Here is a 10,973-nt window from a genome sequence, read left to right as displayed (position 1 = left end):
CTAATCAGTTGCTGCACGATACTCAGTCCGGTTTTAGAACTGGCTACAGCACCGAGACCGCGCTGCTGGAGGTATCTGAGACTATTAGGGAATCAGTGGACAGGGGCGAGGAGGCCATGTTGGTTCTCCTCGACCTGTCCGCTGCATTTGATACCGTATCACATGACATACTCACTGCCCGTTTACACCAACTGGGGTTTGGTGGCACAGTCTTAGCCTGGATTAAATCCTTTCTATCCGGTCGAACCCAAAGGGTACTGATGCATCCATTTGAATCAGAAGATAAACCCCTCACGTGTGGAGTGCCTCAAGGCTCCGCCTTGAGCCCTCTATTATTTAATGTCTATTTGGCCCCGCTTGCCAGGGTAGTTGAATCCTGGGGGGTCAGAGTGGTCTCCTATGCTGATGATACTCAGCTTGTTTTTTCATTCAGAGACCATTCTGACTCCCTCTTTTCCAACTTCAGAAACTGCCTTGGCAACATCTGCACCTGGATGGCTACCAATCATTTGGCTCTAAATACGGATAAGACTGAGGTCCTCTTTTTTAGCCAGAAGTCTACTCCCCCTGCTAACTTATGGTGGCCCACTGTCCTGAACCCCCCTCCTATACCCGTGCAGTCTGCCCGTAATCTGGGCTTTTTATTCGACAACACCCTGTCCTGTAAAGCCCAGGTTAATAAAGTTTCAACGGCCTGTTTCAATAAACTTCGCATGATAAGGAAGATCTTTCCCTATCTTCCCCAGTCCTCCCGCAAAACGATTGTTCAGTCACTTATTATGGCACATTTTGATTACGCCAATAGCTTATATGCAGGTGCCCCTCTATATCTTATAGACAGACTGCAAATCGTTCAGAACGCGGCAGCAAGGCTTATTGGCAACATCCCCGCTCGCAACTCGGTCAGAGGTTATCGAGATGAGCTACACTGGCTGCCTATAGCTAGACGGATTGACTTTAAGATCCTGATCCTTGCCTTCCGGGCAATCCATGGAACTGGCCCGGCCTATCTGAGCAAAAGACTCAAGATATCTTCTTCAGTGAGGCATTTGAGATCTAATAGCCTCCGATTACTGAATGTCCCCAGATTCAGACTGGCCCGTAGTGGTGGTAGAACTTTCACCGTTATTGCAGCCAGGCTCTGGAACAGCCTTCCTCTGGACCTTAGGTTCATCGAATCGGAACAAGTCTTTCGACGCAAACTAAAAACCTTGCTGTTTCCCAAACGTTAACTTAATTAAAGCTTCCCTGCTGGTCTTCTGGATGGTCCTGAACCTGGTAACCTCTCTTGCGATTTGACCTGTAATCTTAGCGCCGGGACACCCCCGTTGGAGGTAGCCGCGCGCTTTATAAGCGTCTAAATAAATAAATAAATAAATACATTTCAGTGTCTAGCTGGGAGAGGACAAAGTTTACCGTCAAGTGGCCTGGACTGAAATTGTACTGATGGTGACTTCAAAATTTAGTAAAATCTGAACTGTGAGTCCTGAAGCATGTCACTGAAGCAAGGTGAGGATTCTGTGTCGGAACGAATCCAAGAGGCAAATTTGAGACTGAAGGGTTTCAAGATCTTCCAGGTCTAAGAATTTGCGACAGCAAGTTGTTACAAAGAGGTTCTGAGAGGAACAGGACTACGAGCTGTTGTGTCTTGTTGTTAGACAGCTCATTAGCTTGTATTTTGGGGGTCAATGTGGAAAGTGTGTGGCTGTTCTTTCCCATGGCGGTGTCTTTTACCCAATGGTGTACCCTTCTTTGGGGAGGGGGTGGGGCCGGTCGGTTCCCATGGTATACTCTATGTAGGTCGTGTTGGAGTATAAATGATGTGTCTTGTTAGGCAGCTCATTAGCTTGTATTTTGGGGGTCAATGTGGAAAGTGTGTGGCTGTTCTTTCCCATGGCGGTGTCTTTTACCCAATGGTGTACCCTTCTTTGGGGAGGGGGTGGGGCCAGTCGGTACCCATGGTATACTCTATGTAGGGCGTGTTGGAGTATAAATTCCAAGGTGTGAACCTTGTGCAACGTTTGTTGTAGCTTGTATTTTGGGGGTCAATGTGGAAAGTGTGTGGCTGTTCTTTCCCATGGCGGTGTCTTTTACCCAATTGTGTACCCTTCTTTGGGGAGGGGGGGTGGGGACAGTCGGTACCCATGGTATACTCTATGTAGGGCGTGTTGGAGTATAAATCCCAAGGTGTGAACCTTGTGCAACGTTTGTTGTCACCCTGTTTGGTTGTGTTGTTGGTGGTTAGGTCACCGAGTTTGTTAGTAAATGTTGCATGATTGTGATATGAGAATGCTTGAACCAGATCAACACCAGGTATGTGATGACGGTTTCATGGGTCTGTTCTCCTTTTGTATTCTTTATTATGAGGTTGCAATGACATCTGGTGCCTCATTCTAGTCTGCAGGGCCATTTCTCCCGATGTACTCTATCTAGGAGGGCTTATGTGTTTTTCCTGGTGTGTTTAACCTTTTGAGCGTTTTGAGGGTCAGTGTGGAAAGTGTTTTGAGAGCTGTTGTGGCTCTACTTTCCTATGGCGGTGTCTTTTACCCAATGGTGTACCCTTCTTTGGGGAGGGTGTGGGGCCAGTTTGTACCCATGGTATACCCTATGTAGGGCATGTTGGTGTATAAGTTCCAGGGTGTGAACCCCGTGCAACCTGTTGTATGTTATTGGGGTTAGTGAGGAAAGTGTATTGAGAGTTGTTGTTGTTGTACTTTCCTATGGCTGTGTTTTTACCCATGGTATACCCTTTGTAGGGCATGTTGTAGGTTTGGTTTCAGGGTTTGAACTCTGTGTTGTACCCTTCTTTGGAGAAATAGTGTTGGAAGTTAGTCAATCTCCAAGTTAACCATCCTGTGCTGTCGTGTGGTGTAGCCTACTTTGGAGGGTGTGGAGTTGGTGAGTAATCAATACCTATATTAGTTCTCAGGTTGACTGGTTTAGTTTTTCTGAAATGGGTAGTAGTGTTAGTGCTGCTCTTATTACCCATTGCCCATGTCAGTTCCCAGGTTGTCTATCCTGAGGTGTACCCTGTTTAAGGAAAGTTGTGTTATTTACCAGGCTTACTACCTTGTGTTGTTCCTTATTTTGAGGAGTCATGTTTACAGTGTCAGTGTGTCCGTAAAAAAAGAACTTTTGGTTTCTTTAACTTTCTTGGGGTATGCTGTGTTTCTCCCAAGGGTCTATGTTTATACCTACCTTTGGTTAATAGGGTTTCTACCCGGTTTCTCTAAGGGAGGGGGATGGAGTGTAATGATATTTCGGATACCTGGTGTGGTACTTAATTGGTGTTGTGTATCTTGTTATTGTACAACATGGGGTAGGTGTTGTTTGGTTGTTTGAGTGTTTTGTTTCAACTCACTCTTCATTCTTCATCCTGTGTCTCTGAATACTCTTTTGTCTTTGTGGTTGTCGTTGCAGTCTCTTGTATTGTAATCTTTGTTTTCCTTTATTTCTTTTCTTTTCTATAAAGGAGGGAGATGTGTTGTACATTGATTCTTCATGTAATATGGTTGTATTTTGTCTTAGTCCTTTCTTTGTGTTTTCTTGTTCTCTGGCTACTACAATGCCTATGTATGTTCTGACTTCTACCTGGAGAATTCCACTAGTGTCAGTTGGTGGTCTGGTCAGCTAGCGAGGTTGTGTGCTCAGCTGTGTCCAACAATAAATCTACATGTAATCAACTAGAAGTATCCTGTCATCACTTACCATCCTATTTACAACAGTGTGTCCTACTACTGATAGGGCTTTGCCTCCGTGCCTAGCTTTCTTGGCGCGAGGTACTACCAGTAGATGGCTTTTACTGAATCTAAGTGATCTGGGGGTATGTAGGGAGTGAATTACTGTTCCAGGTAGGTAGGGCCTTGTCCATTTATGCTCTTGTGAATGAGACAGCATATTTTGAATTTTGTCCTTTGTCGAATGGAAAGCCAATGCAGTTTGTTTAGGAGTGGTTTAGATGCTGTTCTTGGAGGGGCATTGAGGACTAGGCGAGCTGCCGTGTTTTGGATTACCTGGAGTCTAGCCAACACTCCCTCATTAGCGGAAAGAAGCAAGCCGTTGCAGTAGTCGATTCGACTCAAGATAAGGGCCTGCACTAGAGTTTTCCTGAATGAGTCGGGCAGCAAGGGAAAGATTTTTAGAGGGTCTACCGGCAGCTGGTCCCTGGATGGCAGAAGCAGCCGTGGTAGCCCCGGTGTGGCTTGCTGCCCAGGATGGGCTGAGTCAGTGATGATGACTCTTGGTCCCGCCTCTCCCACTCTGTAATACCAGCTTTATTGGGGGTCATTCGCCCAGGTGGGCTGACTGCGTGGCATTGCAGTCATAGCCACCATAGCAAACGATAAGGTGTCGGCATCTTTGATGAAACAGAGCACTTTAGATCAATTAACGACCGCCCCACCAGTGACATAGGCGGATCTGATGAGGGAGACCACATCCCAGATAATGCAGCCCTGCTGGCGGCGATTACGCAGTCCCGCGACAAGTTGGATGACAAAATTGGTGCAGTGGGAGCAGAAGTCTCATTCCTACATCAAGACCTCCGCAAAGCACTGGACTGAATTACGGAGGCATAGGCTTGAGTGTCGGTTGTGGAGGACACAGTTACAATCATACAACAAAAAGTCAACCGCCTAACCGTCATTAGTCAAGAACTGGCTACGAGAGTTGAGGATGCAGAGGGCTGTGCAAGACGCAATAAACTACGCTTCGTGAGCTTCCTCGTGGATTGTGAAGGGGCCTTCGCAACGAAATTCATAACGGAATTCTCGGTGATGCCGGAGGGGACACTCTCCCCATGTTTTGTTGTAGAGAGAGTACATAGAAACCTGGTTAAGAGGCCTCCCCCTGGAGCGGGGCCCCGCCCGATCATCGCCAAGCACCTAAACTATGCAGACAGAGATGCGGTCCTACAGTTTGCGAGGGGCCACAAAGATAAACTGTTTCAAGACTCGCAGAATATTATGATATTCCCAGACTATACATGTCCCGTGCAACAGCAGCGACAATCATTCATGGCCGCCAAACGCAAATTGCGGGATCTTAATATGCGATACATGCTGCTGTACCTTGCAAGGCTGAGAGTCATATATAATCCAAAACTATATTTTTTGACACCCCTGAGGAAGTCTTCAAATGGACAGATGAAACTTCTTCACTAAGGCAGAACACTCCACCTCTGCTGGAGTCAGACTCCACTCGGAGTGCCAGACAGAGCAGCCCGAAGAAACATTTGTCGAAGCTGAGATACAGATCGCTGTTGAGCTGGCATTCCCAGGTACAAGGAGAATACCTGTGAATCGTCTGGATTAAACCTCTTGGATCTCCCTCTTCTTGTCTTTTTTCTATACTATATCTTCGTTCTCTCCTAAGCTAGAATAAGCATCTACTTTGACTATTCTGGGACTAACCTACATGTGGGGAACTGATTGTTACGACGGTTTACCACGAGGTCACTTACACGCTCTAAAGACTGATGGTTGAGGGGATGGGGTTAGTGGAGCTCCATTGGTGTAGGGCCTCCTGGGAGAGCCCCGACTGCAACAGATACTTCAAGTTCTTGAGGTATCGGGTGGGTGGAGGGGGTCAGGGATGTTCATGTTATATGGTTTAGGTATGTTAATGGCTGGACACGGGCATAAGTGCCTACCTGCTTCCATGCTCCACATTCATATACACTGCCACTCCCCAAGATTCATCAATGGCAGATATACAGATAGTTCGCTCTGTTGAGATTCATATCATTACCTGGAACATTCGGGGATTGCTAGACAAAACCAAACGGGGAGCAGTGTTGAAAAAAGCCAAGATATTTGGAGTAGATATACTGCTGATGCAAGAGACGCATTGATGGGCAATAAAGCCCGCGTCCTGGCCTCGCTACGGAGACTACCTAATATAACACTCTGGATGCACCGGGGGTCACGGGACAGCCATTCTTATCCATCGTAGAATTCCCTTTAGGTGCGCCAAAACATGGCTAGATTTGGGCGGAGATACACCATAGTCGCTGGTACATTATATGGGGAACACCTTGTTATAGGCAGTTTTTATGCCCCCCTCACCCACTGGTATATACATTCACATAGAAAGTCATAAGTATGTGGGGAACCTTGCCTGACGGTCTATACGTGATGGGAGGTGACTGGAATGACACTATGCAGCATATTGATAGGTGGCACCCTAGGGACAGCGATCGGGTCACAGGTGAATCCAAGCTACATCTCCTAGCAGCCTCTTTGGGGTGGTCCAATGTGTGGAGGGCATACCATCCAACTGACCGAGTACACTTTCTTTTCACCTACAAACGGGTCTCTATCCCGGCACGATTACATGTTCCTTCCATTGCCGCTTGTTCACAGGGCCACATCTACCTCTATACTCCCACTGGGCCTCTCTGACCACTCACCTGTGACACTTACACTATATATAGGACCTCACTGATCCCAATTCCGCTGGCGAATGTCACCATGGCATCTAAGAGACCCCAAATACGCTACAACCCTACACCAGGCTGTATTAGACTACTTCACCTTAAACACAGAGTCCGCGCCCTCAACTATAGTTTTTTTGGGAGGCGCTGAAACCCACTGTACGGGGTGTTGACATCAGTTAACGGGCCGGGGTGAGGCGGAGACGCCTTGCACAGATTGTTGAGTTGGAGTCTCATTAAGTGGCTCTTGAGGGTGAGATGCGGGCCGGGGAGCAGACCAGTTGCCAGCTCCATTTTTTGCAACAACAAACTCACCAACTTCTCACAAACGAAGCTCAACAAGCGTCGCAGGCGACAATATCGAATACATCAGAGGGGGGACAAGTCAAGTAAGACACTGTATAGTCTGTGTCAAGCAATACATGCGCAGGCCCCCATACTTATACTTCGAGGAACAGATGGCACTCTCTGTACTACTCCTCAAGTGGTGGCCCACGCCTTAGCCACAAACTACACCGACCTATACAAAAAAAGGGAACAGATTCATTAGAGAATTCCTACACCACATTTCTCCAAAGCAACTATTAGATAGTATGTATGAGCAATTGGACACCCCCGTAACTCTAGAGGAGCTTACCACTGCCCTTCACACCTTGCACCCGGGCCGGGCCCTGGGTCCCAACGGGTTCCACAGTGAGTTTTTTCGGGGATGTTTCTCCCAGACTGGTCCCCATCTCCTTGAAGCACTACAGGGGTCACTTGAGCTGGAGATACTCCCACCCGGTTGGCTACACGTCGAAATTGTAGTATTTCTTAAACCAGGATGCCCTCCGGATGATCAATCGTCCTGTAGTCCCATGTCATTACTTAACTTCGGTGCAAAACTCTTGGGTAAGAACCTTGCCAATCGTCTCCTACCGCATATCGCGGAACTGGTCCATCCAGACCAATCAGACTTCATGCCACAGCGGTCCACACGCCACAAAATCAGGCAAGTACATAATGCCCTGGCTGGGACAGCTTGCGTCGGTCCAGCTTGCAGATATTGATAAAGCCTTTGACTCGCTGGAGTGGGAGTACCTATTCCTTCTCATACACGCCCTAAACTTCAGGCTGCAATTCAGATTCTACATTAGTCTCTTATACAGAAATCTCTTTCCTTCTGTACAAGTTGCTGGGGCCTTGTCCGACCACTTTTCCATTAGTAGGGGCACACAGCAGGGCCCCCCCCCTTCCCATTCCTTTTTGCGCTCGCTATAGAACCATTGGCCAACTGGGTGTGGCGGGATCCCCTAGTCCGAGGATTTCAATGGACCAGGGAAGTGTCGGACAAGATCGCATCATATGCGGATGACTTCTTGTTCTTGCTTACGGACCTGGGGTTCACCGGTCCTCGGATTCTGAAAATCCCGAGTGTTTGGAGAAACATCGGATCTATACACTAATCAGTCTAAGTCCATACTGTTCCCGGTCTGTGCTGATCAGGGGCGGGGCACGTCGGCATAACAGCTGACGCATGCATCTGATGGCTTCACATACTTGAGCGTTTTTGTGTCCACTGATCAGGCGATGTCCTGGACATGCAACATAACTCCTCTTCTATCCAAAACCAAAGACGAGATACAAGCCTGGTCCCCTCTTCCCTTGTGCCTGTACGGCAGCTCGGCCATATTTAAGATGGGCTCATTACAGCGGATCCTATATAGGTTTCAGAATTACCCATATGATGTCCCTCAATCATGGTTTACACAAATCAATTCAATCCTTAATACCTTCTTGTGGGACGGCGGGGTTATGCAAATCGCGCTGCAAGCATGTACTCAATCCACCTACTGTGGCGGGATAGCGGCAGCCGACATTTTTGCATACTATGCAGCTTCGCATCTTCTCAGCATTAATGAATAGTGGTATAATACCAGGATAGATCCTGCATTCGCAGTAGAGCAAATTGTGATGGAGGACCAGTCGTTACTTGACTTGCTGTATAGCCATGGTCGCTTGGACTTTACCCCTCATGCCACCAGAGTGGTGGTTCAGTTGTGGCGACGCGTGGTCCGGTGGATGGGATTGGGAGGGGCGCTTGACGCAGGAGACTCCACTGTGGCAGGGATCTCGCCTTCGATAGGTGGGAAAACTCTCTAGATTCTGCGCATGGGATCTCATTGGCATATCTACACTAGGAGACATAATGAAGGAAACTGTTCTTAAATCCTTCCAGCAACCGCAGGAGGAGTACCACCTCCACTGTATTCAATTATATAAATATTTAACACTGAGTCATGCCTTACCCAAACACATAGCAACATTGACAGAACTTCCAGAATCCCATCCGCTGGAAGGGCGACTGTTAATGGGAGCTATTGGAGCACACAATATTAGACCAGCATATCAAAACCATTGTCACGCACAACAATACAACGTTAGATGAGCTCCACCGGAGCTGGGAAGATGACATACCACACCTTTCAGATTTTGATTGGACGGAGGCACCGCTATAGCGACCCGCCACCGTCGAATTCAGTTCAAATTTCTGCACCGAGCCTATTACATTAGACATCGCCTATGACGTATGGACGTTATATCTTCACCGATGTGCAGGTGATGTAATCGAGAAGCGGGCACCTTCTTCCATACGGTATGGAGCTGCAACGCTCCTCAACCCTACTGGTGTAAAATACTGACCTGCCATGGCAAGATACTCTTGTGGAATATCCCGCCCGATCCCAAAATAGTTGTGTTGCATAGCACAGATGAAATAGGTGGTAATAGGTATAAACAACACTTATTGTTCATGGGGCTCATGCTTGCTAAGCCGGATATTGCCCAACATTGGAAGAGCTCCACCTCGCCACCTTTAGGGATGTGGAAAAAAGCCATAGATCGGTGCATGGGAATGGAATTGCCGGATATTGCCCAACATTGGAAGAGCTCCACCTCGCCACCTTTAGGGATGTGGAAAAAAGCCATAGATCGGTGCATGGGAATGGAATTGGCTGTATTCCATGCACGGGGTTGCCCACAGAAGCACCGCCGGGTATGGCAACAATGGGCGGACTATAGAGGCATTCACCTGCCCACAGTGGAGTCCACAAACTCCTTCATAGAGCGGGAAAACAACTCAATTTTATAGTCTCCATATACTAGGCATAACTACCCGAGCAACGTGATTTATTGAAGGTTGAAAGCTGTGGGTGGGTGTGGGAGAACAGAGTTTGGGCCCCGCCTAGCCAAGGTTTTTTTTTTTTTATTAATTAATTCATTTATTAGCAGTCAGGCATAGTATACAGGTTCCACATTCCTTGTACAATTACTGTACATCTTTTCATTTACAAGCCCATAAGTTGATATGCTGAAACATTTCCATTAGCTATCATAGCATTTTCTTGACATAACTTCAGCTTGTTGGTTTTGGTCTCGACATGTCCTCAACAAACAATGACACTTGACATTCACAATCTGCAACACCCAGCATCTCTGGCACCGTTCCCCAAAACATTGCACTTTGCATTCAGCCTATATACTGTAGTGTGTATTCATTCATCTGTTTGTATGGATCTAAGGTCCCAGAAATCTTTGGGTCGAGAGTCCTGTGGTATTTCTTCTGCATAAGTTTATAGTCGCTCCTTACAATATGTCATTATCTGTGATCCAAACTTTGCTCTGTGGTGTTCTTCTACTCCCACATCGCAGAGCTATGCGTCTCTTAGTTAGTAGTAGTGCTACAGCCAGAAATTTGCGTCTTCTAGCCCGTTTGATTTTGTAATCCCCAATAGGCAGACCTGGGGCACATTAGGTATCTGCTCAGTCAACATGGCTGTGAGGATATTGCTTTTTATCAGGAGGGGGGAGAAGGAAAAGTCTGTGATACTTTCAGCTTCCTTAGTTGCAATGTAAAAAAAAAAAAAAACAATGGGGGAAGGGATCACTTGTCCTGAGTAACCAGGGTTTTGTTCTCTTATTCGGTTCCGGTGCCGATTAAAAAAAAAAACCCTCATTCACGTACCAAGGCTCGATAGGTAGTATATCTTGATTCTCCGCCTTGTTGTTCGCAACGTAACCGCATCATCATAGGGTTTGATTGTATGCTTCCTCCACCCGGAGGTAAACCACTGCTTAGTACAGTAGTGATTTAGTGATCAAAAAAAGGTGGGAGTGTGCAGTTAAAAAGGCTTCTGTACCCAGTGCTGATAAATTTTAATTGCTGCTGGAAGGAAGGCCTGGTTAAAAAGATTGGGCGTGCGTAGGAAGCTTGATTAGGAGGCTTCCGCACTATGTTATGTCCATAAAAAGGTCGACATGTTTAAGCCACAAGTTGCCCTCAAGGGGTCAAAATAGGCTTTCTTCAGGACCTAGTATCTCTAGTAGAAGTAGAGAAAAGTGAGGTAACCTTAAGTTTTAGGTTAGAATTCTTAGAATTATTTTTCTAGAATTAGGAAAGGCCTTATAGTACCTGTGGAAATAGAAAAAAAGGGGGGGGAGGGGTGACAAGACAGATAATACAAACATATATAGATTGCGTCAATGCGCTGCAATATAGGTG

The sequence above is a fragment of the Lissotriton vulgaris genome, chromosome 2_2 (assembly GCF_964263255.1).
Source record: "Lissotriton vulgaris chromosome 2_2, aLisVul1.2, whole genome shotgun sequence".
Taxonomy (NCBI): domain Eukaryota; kingdom Metazoa; phylum Chordata; class Amphibia; order Caudata; family Salamandridae; genus Lissotriton; species Lissotriton vulgaris.
Note: the sequence above shows the minus strand (reverse complement) of the source record.